Raw genomic sequence first — 12,547 nt, forward strand, 5'->3', positions numbered from 1 at the left:
ACTCTGTGTATTACTTCCATCGTCTTTTTATGCTTCCTGTGTCGTTCAATATTTAGCCCATAGAATCCTTCAGTGTTGCAACACAAGGCTTGAATGTTTTCTTCAGTTCTTTCAGCTTGAAAAATGCTGAGCATCTTCTTCCATTTTGATTTTCTAACTCCAGGTCTTTGCACATTTCATTATAATTCTTTACTTTATCTTTCTCAAGCTGCTCTTTGAAATCTTCGGTTCATTTCTTTTATGTGATCGTTTCTTCCATTCATTTTAGCTACTCTATGTTCAAGAGCAATTTTCAGAGTCTCTTGTGACATCCATTTTGGTCTTTTTTTTTTCTTTCCTGTCTTTTTAATTACCTTATGCTTTCTTCATGTATGATGTCCTTGATGTCATTCTACAACTCGTCTGGTCTGGTCATTAGTGTTCAATGCGTCAGAGCTTTTCTTGAGATGGTCTCTAAATTTACATGGGATATACTCAAGGTCGTACTTGGCTCTCATGGACTGATTTTAATTTTCTTCAGCTTCAGCTTGAACTTGCATATGAGCAATTGATGGTCTGTTCCAAAGTCAGCCTGTGGCCTTGTTCTGACTGATGATATTGAGCTTCTTCATTATTTCTTTCCACAGATGTAGTCAATTTGATTTCTGTGAATTCCATCCAACAAGGTTCATGTATAGTCTCCATTTATGTTGTTGAAAAAGGTATTTGCAACAAATAAGTCATTGATCTTGCAATATTTTATCACGTGATCTCTGGTATCGTGTCTATCACCATGACCCTATTTTCCAACTACTGATCCTTCTTTGTTTCCATGCTTGGTAAAGTAATGGGTCAGTGCAAAGTAGGGTCAGTATGAGCCAGACCCAACCTGATGGCACCTAACAACAACAACAGTTAAGACTTCTTGGATTTAAATACTGGCGCCATCACATACAAGCATGCAGTACTGAAACATGCTGGAAAAAGGCAGCATAACCTCTCTGTGACTCAGTTTCCTCTTCTATAAAGTGGTGATGATATTATCAATCTCATAAGATGATTGTGAAAATTCAATGAGACATAGAATGTTAAATGCAGAGTTTGGCACATAATAAGTGCTTATTCCTGCTAATAATGACAAGCATTCTAAATGAAGTCAATTGATTATTTATTGAGCACCTACTCTCTGTGATGCACTGTTCTAAAGGCACGTGTTATTATTCTAAGATTTGGCTATAAATACACAGAAACAATGAGCAACAGGAGAAATTTGCAGAAACTGAAGAGTTGGGACAGAAAAAGGAAAGGCACTGAAGAATCAGCATGAGAAAAAATGAAATCAAATAGGAAACAAAACCGTGGGCACTGATTTGTCTGTATTTTACTCCTTTGTCCTTTCTTTTTTGGACAGTGAGGGGAGAGAAAAGAGAACATTTTTGGTTTTTGGAGGACATAGATCGCATGGGCAGAAGATGTACTTTGAGGGTCCTCTTATAATGAATAAAACATAATTACCTGGTTAAAAAGCAAAACAAACAAACAAAAAAAACCTATGTGCTGGGAACACTTATCCATTCAGTAATGACAAATCTAGAACTTTTATCTCAAATTAAAATCCTTAGGAGAAAATATTCACAAAGATTTGATATGAATTTCCTTTTTAGGCTACATTAAAGGGAAAAGTTCCTCACCTTAGCCATGTGTCTTGGGTTGCTTATTTATGTTCATAGCCACCGTGGCCTTAGATCCAGAAGCAAGGGCAGGCAGGCATTTTTTTCCCCCCAAGGACAAAGCTTCATCGACATTGTGAGTGCCCCTCTTCTCCATTTGTGCCTTCCCGGACCTGTCCCCCTGCGAATTCTCTTCAGCCTTTACCTCTGGCCAGGGACTTTCGACCCCTTGTTTCTGACTCTTGGTGTGAGGTCTTTATTCCCTCTCCTCTGCTGCCTGCCTGTCTACTGGCTTGTCTGCTCAGGCCCTGTAGCCTGCTTGGCTTGGCACTGTCTACCTCAATGCCTTTCATGTCAGCAGTGTCGAGAACCAGCTGCCACCTCATGCCTTGGCACTGTCAAGAGAGAGAAAAAGCAAGAATCATGACCTTGGAAATTAAAACTTTTAACAGTAGCAGAATTATTGAGAGTTATCTTACAGGCAAGAAAGGAAGAAAACAGACAGAAGCAAAAACTTTTTTTTTTGGACAGCATATTAGTTTCTTAAAATGTGGAAGTTTTATTTAGGAAAAGAATTCCAGAGAATTTTTTTAGAATGTATTTGAAAGACTTAGAAAAATAAAAACTCTGGTATAAGTCTCAATTGTTTTATCTCACTCAGGATGATCACAGGGTGACTTTGCTTTTCTTGGTGAGTGAGGCATCCTCTCACCTAACCATGTCATATCTGTGACAAAATAAGAACCATCGTGTCTTTTTAAAAGTCGTTTCCTTTATTTTGATATTTGTCAAGATATGAATTAAAGGGGATTAACTTTTTTTTCTTTTCTTTTCTTTCTCAAGCCACCAGCTGGAGAGGATGGTCATCTGATGGTATCTTCCTTCCAGTGATATCTGTAGCAATTACAGAGGAGAATTGAAACTCGATTCTTACTGAAGAGAAACAAAGGGGTTGATGTGATCTTTTAAAAATTGCTATGAATTTTATAGAATAAATGACACTCTTTAATGAGTATTTTCCTAATATTGGTGTAGGGGTAGGATGGGAGTTGGTGGAATGCCCACTTTTAAAATCCTGAGGGGAACTGAGCAACATTCAGTCATGTAAGTGCTCAGTGTCTTAGTTATCTAGAGCTGCTATAACAGAAATATCACAAGTGGCTGGCTTTTAACAAAGAGAAATTTATTCTCTCACAATCTAGTGGGCTGCAAGTCCAAATTCAAGGCATCAGCTCCAGGGGAAAGCCTCTGTCTCTGTCAGCTCTGGAGGAAGGTCCTCGTGATGCATCAGTCTTTCCTTGGTCTGGGTGCATCTCAGCGCAGGAACCTCAGGTCCAAAGGACACGCTCCGCTCCAAGCACTGCTTTCTCAATGATACGAGTTTCCCATGTCTCTCTGCTCACTTCTCTCTTGTGTATCTCAAAAGAGATTAGCTTAAGACACTATCTAATCTTGTACACCTCATCAATATAACTGCCGCTAATCCCTCTTATTACATCATAGTGATAGAGTTTACAACACACAGAGAAATCACATCAGATGATAAAATGGTAGACAATCATACAATGCTGGGAATCATGACCTAGCCAAGTTGACAGATATTTTTTGGGGATGCAATTCAAACTTTGACACTCAGTAACTATTTGATTGACCCCGAGCTGATTTCCTGTTGATATCACCATAACAGCCATTGTGGACATTTTCTACCTCCTTTACACTTCTAAGCCTTCCCTACTCTTCATTCTCTGTTGCTAATATCACCTCTTCTTTTTGAGTCACTTTTTCTTTGAGTCCAGTGCTCATGCTCTGAGCCGCTATGCATACCTCTTCCTGGCAATATCACTGGGGCAAATGCAGATTTGCTTGGCCATCTTCGGTATATGCTGTGAATGTTCTACAACCCTCTGAAACCTACACTCCCTCAGTCCCTTCCTCAGAAAAGAGAGAGACACGGAGAGCTCAAGAAGAGATGGCCTGGCCAGCAAGCATGGCCAGAAAATGGACTAAACAAAACGTGCTGGGAGTGGACCACCTCCACTCAGTGCCCTAATAGGGCTTCTCGCGCCTTCTGGACCAACAACAGCTGGGAAATGAGTCTGTTAATCAGCTGGGAAGGAAAGTCTATGGAAGGACCAAAGAAGGGCTTTCTGACCTGTGCACACTAGTGAGCACGCTCTAAAGCATATATAAATCATCTTCTAGCTTAAAAATCACGCTCTTGTAAGAGCAGGTTTTAAGGTGGTTAACGAACCCTGGTGGCACAGTGGTTAAACGCTTGGCTGCTAATGGAAAGGCAGGTGGTTCAAGCAGACCAGCCGCTCTGAGGGAAAACAATGTGGCAGTCTGCTTCCGTAAAGATTTACAGCCTTGGAAATCCTACGGGGCATTTCTACTTTGTCCTACAATGTTGCTGAGTCAGAACCGAGCCATGGCGGTGGAGTTGGTTGGGTGGTAGATTTCTTACATTGTTTTCTATGCATATCTAAATACCTTTTTTCTAAGTTGTTACATAAGTTGTTTAAACATCAAAAGCCTCCAAGACAAAGAAAGCTAAGGAAAACATTTTTTACTGAAGTGAAGCTGTATTTTTTAATCGACAAAGCAGTCATCTAAGTGGTTTTTCCTATTTTCTATCTCACATATAACAAAACACCTCAGTGGTAACATGAGAGACAGTATTCAGAAAGCAATTCCAAACACATTAAAAAAAGCTGCTTTGGAAAAATGAGTCAAGTGAGTTTTTTCCCTTTAAAGGCCACAAAAAGAAACCCTTCTTACAGGGCAATAGGTTAAACAGGTGATAAGAGGGGACACAATATCTCATCTAAAATCTTGCAGGCACGAATGTTTATTACTGCAGGAATCGGAAGGTGAGCCGAGCTTATAAATGAGATCCCGAGGACGAGGGAGATGTATCTTGCTGGAGTATTACTGTACAGAACGAACCTTTACAGCTTGGACGCTGAAGACATAAACCACTGTCCAATAAATCTAAACTGATGTATTCCTTTTTAATAAAAGAGAACGCAACATAGCATGTCCACAATAATGTGTAATTTCTTCCTTGCATTTTAATTCTCAACGATTGTTTCATTTTCCTTAAAACGTTCAGAAAACTGCAAGGGATTAGATGAAAATATCCTCGCCTAGGATGGTGTTAATTTCATCAGCATTTTCCTTGCCACTGAGAAACGGTAACAGAATACTCAAATATGAAGACTCATTCATAGTTTATCTACCTAATAATTTTAAATACTCAGATTGACATATAAAAAGTTATGGGAAGAGATGCTTAATTTTTTTTTAATTATTTAAAAGTCTTTTATTTGGATATCTAAATTTCCTACAAAGAAGTTAACTCCTATAGGAAGGAAATAAACATTAATTATGAAAAATAAAGAGCATTGAACAGACATAGGATTATTTTATTGAAAATGGTCCTCAATATGAATAATTAGTGTGGTTAATTGCAACCTCGAGTTCAAATGACTTCTGAAGGTGGTATTTTTTTTTTTTTTAATGTTTTCCTTAATATCATATTAGGTTTTTGACCTCAGCTTTATTTCTTTCTCCTCTTTTTTGCCTCCTTTCTTACATTCCTTTCCTGCTGCTTTCAAAATAGGTTGTAAGTTAATTACATTACAGAACACATAAACAAGAACATAAATGAAGTAGAAATAGAAATAGATAGAAATGAGATTGCCTCTATGATATTTTCGGACCTTTCTGTGGCACTGACAGAGCAGATAAGTGAGTTTTAAGATAGCCTGTGGTTTCTCTTTGCATTGTTTACCTGGTCCTGTTGCCATCAAGTCAAATTCTGACTCATAGCTACCCTACAGGACAGAGTAGAACTGCCTCAAAGGGTTTTCCAAAGCTGTAATCTTTAAAGAAGCAGACTGCCACATCTTGCTCCCAGGGAACAGCTGGTGGATTCGAACCACCAACCTTTTAGTTCACAGCCAAGTGTTTAACCGCTGCGCCAACAGGGCTCCTTTTGTTTTCCTGGTAAGTGCAGGCAAATGTTGGTCTTTCTTTCTCAATGACCAGAGTCATCAGTTACTTCCCCTCCACCAAGAGCCAACTTACCAAAGAAACTTCTCGTTTCAACTACGTAACTGTATTTAATGTCAGGATGCCTTTCTTGAAGTTCATATCACACCAAAAAAAAAAAAAAACACTGGATGCAATTCAACCAATACTGATTTTTGGAGCTTCAAGGTCTAAAACTTCAGTTTTTATGTTGAAGAGAATTTTTAAAGGTTAAGGAATGACAACTCAAGGCTGCTGGAAGAAATTATGGCTCAGAAAAATATTGACAAGAGGCATTGAACAGTCAGAATGCATACTTATCAGGAAACAGATGAAAAGTGAGCACAATACCAAATGTAAGAACAGCAAACCTCCATAGAAAGACAAACGCAATAAGGCTGTCTCTAAAGCACATGTAGAAGTCTTTTTTACATGAATGAAATGTAATAGTAGCCATGTTTTTAAAATCTATGTTATTGAACCAATTAACTAATAAAACTCCTGAGTCAATTTTTTGATGATAATAGTTGATGCATAATTAATTAAACTGTATGCTTAGTATTAAATTATGGTATAATTCAAGTAGTTTAAATATGCTCCACCAATCTTGTTTACAGTAGAGTTGCTGCATATGCCCTGTTTTCAAAATTAATACAAAAGAAAATTCCAGTCTATCTTTGGTCTGTTGTCAAAAAAATTCTGAGTACCTAAATTAGGTTTAAGTTGGTGAGATTTTTAACATGCAGAAACAAAGAACCATATCACAGTAACGGATGTGGAGCAATTTTTAAATACAAAAAGAGGGCTATAAAAGCCCACATATTGGGTCTGAGTAATAGAGATGGTCTGATATAGTTATTTCAAATAATTTTAATGGTTAGGTACGTTAATCTGAAAAAAAGAGAAAAGCAATTTGAAAAATGGGGACCATGTTGCGTACAATACAGAGGATAAGAGAGCAAATAGGAAAAAGAAATGGAAAGTGTTCAGGAAGCAATTACTCGCTACCCCAGGGTTCTGTGAATGATCTGACAGTAGGTGCCCCAGGAGTGGAAAGGGGCCACTGTGAGTGAATAGGAGCTGAGGGAAGTAATCAGAGATAAGAATAACGGGTATCAGAGGCACAAGATACAGAATAGAGAGAGAGGAGGACAAAGTTTAGAGCCTGAACTTCAAAGACATTACACAATGAGAAAGAAAGCTAAAGCTGAGAATTAAATGGAGGGTCTGCTTGCAAATATTATGAAAATGTAAGGTGATGAAATACAGGCTCACTGAAGAAGGCGGTCAGGGCGACTGAGAGAAAACCCAGGAATGATGTGCAAAAAGCAGGGACATTATCAAAAGCATAAACGAATTTTTAGACTTCATGTTCAAATGTGTAGATAGGGAAGGTGAATAGATGCTGCGGTTAGAAATATAATTCTCAGAAGAAACAATTCTTGAAAATCACAGTCTCATTTAAACTGAAAAATAGAAAATTAGTCACTGGCCATCATGGATGCACTGGGACCAGTTTCCCTTCCAGAAGTTTCAAGGATATGCCATTAATGGAAACTGAAACAGAAAAACTTAGAGCTTTTCCAAACTGTCTGCGTATTTGAGGAAGTACCAAACACACAGAACAAAGTAAATGCTGAAAAGAAATTAATAAGAATGTATAAGACAGAGGCCATCTAAGATATTCCACTGGTCTCACCCCTTCGGGAGCAAGGGAGAATGAAAAAAACTAGAGATACAAGGGAAAGATTAGTCCAAAAGACTAGTGGATCACATCTACCACGGCCTCTACCTGAGTCCAATACAACTAGATGGTGCCTGGCTACCACCACTGACTACTCTGACAGAGATCACAATAGAGGATCCTGGACAGAGCTGGAGAAAAATGTAGAACAGAATTCTAATTCACAAGAAAAGATCTGACTTACTGGCCCAACAGAGACTAGAGAAACCCCAAGAGTGTGGCCCCTGGACACCCTTTTAGCTCAAGAATGAAGTCACTCCCAAGGTTCACTGTTCGGCCAAAGATTAGACAGGGCTCTAAAACAAAACGAGACTAAAGGGGCAAGGACTAGAAGGCAGGAGGGGACAGGAAAGCTGGTAATAGGGAACCCAAGGTCAAGAAGGGAGAGTGTTGACATGCTGTGGGGCTGTTAACCAATGTCATAAAACAATATGTGTGCTGTTGAATGAGAAACTAGTTCGTTCTGTAAGCCTTCATCTCAAGTACAATTTAAAAAAAGAATGTATGAGAAATAATGTCTTATACATTTGTAAAAAAATGTAAAAACTGAGGAGCTATTTGAATTATACTACAAACAAGTCTACCATCAGACAACCTCCCCCCAGAAATACACATATATATATTTATTTATTTATATTTATGTATAAATATTGGTATCAATCCAAGTGTTTTATTTTTAATCGAGAATTACTGTTTTCAATGTCAGATGATATGGTTTTATATCCAATTTTGTCTCTTTCCAGCTGTGCCACTTAATATTTCTAAGTCTCAGTTTTCTTATCTGTGAAAAGGAGCTAAGAAAGCCTGCAGTATATGCTACATACCGTTATCACTGTAAGGATAGTTCATATGAGATAATGTTGTAACACAGGTTGAAATTTGTGATCCATTTTGTTATATTAATGTTAGTGTGACTAGCATTGTTATTTTGTTTTTTCTTTTTTTGTCACTAATAGTCATATTGCCAGTCTACCTCAGTCGGATACCATGGAAAGAAAAAAAAAAGTTTGGTCTAAAACAATTTAAAGCTTATTTGAGATAAGCTCACTTTTTCCCTACAGAATTTTTAAATTAAATCCTATATTTTATTAACAACCATATTTTCTGCAAAGGGAAAAGATGCACATAAAAAATCTCTTAAACAGAAACTGGTCCAGTGTAATTAGTGTGAATCACTAAAATACTAGCAAATAAGAGTATACATGGTGAAGATTCAAGATGATGGCCTAGTCAGACGCACCACACCATCCCTTTACAGCAAAGACCTGAGAAACAAAGTAAAACAGGCACAGATGACAACTCTGAAACCCTGAGCATCAAATGAAAGGATATGGAATTAGATCAAACACCGACTGGAAAAAGTAACTGAACAACAGCAGTGAACAAGGAGAAACACGGAGTAGAGGTACCCTGCCAGCTAGCCCAGCATGGTGGGGCCATTTTGAGACTAAGCCAGCAGCAACACTGGGTGAGGAGCACAGGAAGCCAACATCTTGGAGCTCCCAATAAAACGGTTGCCGTCGAGTCGATTCTAACTCATAGCGACCCCATAGGGCAGAGTATAGAACTGCCCCATAGAGTTTCCAAGGAGTGTCTGGTGGATTCAAACTGCCAACCTTTTGGTTAGCAGCCTTAGCTCTTAACCACTATGGCACCAGTGTTTCCAGAACTCCCAGCAGGAGACAGAAAACCTGCGTCAACATACCTGGAGTGAAGCAAGGTGAGTAGGACATAAACTGGAGCTAAGTAGGGAAAGTATAGGAAAGAGAACAGGAACTTCAGGGATCCTGACACACACAAAGCAGGGAGGGAGCCAGGACCCAGAGACAGGGAGACTCTCCAGCATTGGTACCTGATTTGTAGGGCAGGTGGTAAGCATGGAGCAATAGACGAACGCTCCCCCACACTTTTTTTTCATTTTTTGTCTCTCTCCCCTCCTTCCTGGCCACTCATCCCCCCACCCGTGCCCAGCACAGCACCTGTGTGACCCCCAGCTGCCCGCCCCTCCCCGTCAAGAAGAGCATCTGTGCACCCCCTGGCCACCTGCCCTGCTCCTCCCCATCTAGAGAGAGTGCCTGCATGACACCTGGTCACCCACCTCACCCCTCTCCCATCACAGGGAGTGCCTGCATGCCCTCTGGCCTACTGTCCCACTGGTCCCTTGTGGGGGAGAGCGCCTGCAGGCCCCAGGCCTACCACCCCTCCCCCTGACAGGGTGAGCACCCAGACGCCCACCATGCTTCTTGCCCATCACCCACCCACCTGATGGGAAACTGGGAGAATTCCCATACAGCCGGATTGTGCCCACCCAGTACATCCTCAGCCATCTCACGTGTACAGTGAACGATGAGAGTTAACCTGGTCCACCATTGCTCCAACCAACTGGGGGTAGGAAGTGAACACTCCTGTGCCATCACATGAGCAATCACCAAACCACATCAAACACACCCACACTGATAAATCAAAACAAAACAAAACAGAAAATCATAAATAAATAAAACAATACCTTAATGCCTCGGAGACAGCAAACACCAAAAAATCAAACCTGTTGCTGTCAAGCTGATTCCGACTCATAGCAACCCTATAGGACAGAGTTGAATTACTCCATAGGGTTTCCAAGGAGCAGCTGGAGAATTCAAACTGATGACCTTTTGCTTAGCAGCTGTCGCTCTTAACCACTGTACCATCAGGGCAGACAATATCAAATCTCATTAGGAAACAAGACAAGATGGCTAAACCAAATGACCAAAATAAAGGGGCAGAAAATCTTACTGAGGAAGAGACGGTAATGGAAATGCCTCATAAAGAATTCAAAAGGCTTATATGAAGGGCCTTCAAAGAGATCAAGGAAAACACAAAACCCTAGAATTCAGGAAAACAAAACAAGAACAAAATGACAAAATAAATAGACAATTAAAAATCGTACAAAAACAACAACTAGAAATTAAGAAGATTAACACTAAAATATCAGAAATAGGTAACTCCATGGAGAGACATAGAAGTACAATTGAAAAAATGGAAGAATTAGTGAAATAGAGGGCAAATCCTTTGATATCAATTTGTTTGAGGAACAATCAGAAAAAAGAATTAAAAAATGAAGAAAGCCTAAGAGTTATGTGGGACATTATGAACAGGAATAATTTGTGCATGACGGGAATCCCAGGAGGAGACAAAAAATTAAAATTTTTTTTAAAAAGCTCAGATTGAATTTTCTAAGGTTTACTGGAAGAAATCATTCCCAATATCATGAAAGACGAGAAGATTTCTGTCCAAGAAGCTTAATGAACCCCATACAGAATAGGCCCCCAAAAAAGCCAACAAGACATATCATAATCAAACTTTCCAAATCCAAAGATAAAAAAGAATTCTGAGAGCAGCTCAGGAAAAACGAGATATCACCTACAAAGGGACTCCAATAAGACTAAGCTCTAATTTCTCAGCAGAGACCATGCAGGCAAGAAGGTACTGGAATGATATACATAAAACCCTGAAAGAAAAGAATTGCCAACCAAGAATCATATACCCAGAAAAACAGTCTCTCAAATATGATGGCAAAATTAGGACATTCCTAGATAAACAGAAATTAAGGGAATTTGCGGAAAACAAACCATCCTTACAAGAAATACTAAAGGAAGTCCTTCGGATAGAGAACCAATGACAGCAGACAACAACTTGAGAGTAAGTCATGCAACAGCATCACCAAGATGGCAACCCAGATAGAGAAAACTCAAAAGTAAAATAAAGCTACAGAACCGAAAACAGGGAACCAGAGAGGTCAATCTGAAATCAATGACAACTTCAAAACAAAAAGGGGGAATGAATGGTGTAGTTACAGAATGTTCATATGGAGACAAAGTCAAGGCAATACCTAAAAATAACAGACTGTTTTAAACACAGGATGATAAAGGTCAACCTCACAGTAACCACAAAGAAAATTAACGAACCTACCTGCCAAAATAAAGAAAATCAAAAAGACTTGGCAAACACAAAATCAACCAAAACGAAGGAAATGAAGACAAATTCATGAACAAAAAGAACACAGCACAGAAAATTAAGTGGAACAAAGAAACCGTCAACACTACAAAAAAAGCATAACAAAATGACAGCAGTAAATTCATTTATCTATCGATAATCACAGTGAATGTAAATTGTTTAAATGCACCAGTGAAGAGACAAACAGTGGCAGAATGGATAAAAAAAATGACCCATCAATATGTTGCCTACAAGAGACACACCTTGGGCACAAAAATGAAGAGGTTCAAAATCAAAGGATGGAAAAAATACAGTAAGTAAACCGTAACCAAAAAAGTGCAGGAGTGTGGCAATATTAATCTCTGATAAAACAGACTTTAAATCAAACCCCATCATAAGAGACAAGGAAGGACATTATATAATAATTAAGGGATCAATCCACCAAGAGGACATAACCATAATAAATATCTACACATCCAATGACAGGTCTCCAAACTACATAAAACAAACCATAACAGCAATGAAAAGAGAAATAGACAGTTCTACAATAACAGTAGGAAACTTTAACACACCATTTTCAGTGATGGACAAAGCAACTAGAAAGAAATTCAACAAAGATGCAGATGATCTAAATAACACAATCAACCAACTTGACCTCATAGACATATACAGAGCACTCCAACCAACAGCAGCACAGTACATATTCTTCTCCAGCACACATAGACCATTCTCTAGACTAGATCATATACTAGGCCACAAAGCAAGCCTCAATAAATTAAAAAATAACAAAATAATATACAGCATCTTCTCAGATCACAACACTATAAATTAGAAATCAATAACATGAAGAACAAGGAAAAAATCAAATACTTGGAAACTAAGCAATCCCATGTTTAAAAAACACTAGGTAAAAGAAGTTAAAAATAAAATAAATTTCCTAGAATTAAACAAGAATGGAAATACAACATACCAAAACCTCTGGGACACAGCAAAAGCAGTGTTCAGAGGCCAATTTATAGCAATAAATGCACACATCAAATAAGAAGAAAGGGACAAAATCAATACTTTAACCCTACAACTTGAATAAACAGAAAAAGAACAGCAAAAGAAGCCTACAGCTGGCAGAAGAAAGGAAATAATAAAGATTAGA

This window comes from Trichechus manatus, unplaced genomic scaffold (assembly GCF_000243295.1).
Source record: "Trichechus manatus latirostris isolate Lorelei unplaced genomic scaffold, TriManLat1.0 scaffold00173, whole genome shotgun sequence".
NCBI classification, from domain to species: Eukaryota; Metazoa; Chordata; class Mammalia; order Sirenia; family Trichechidae; genus Trichechus; species Trichechus manatus.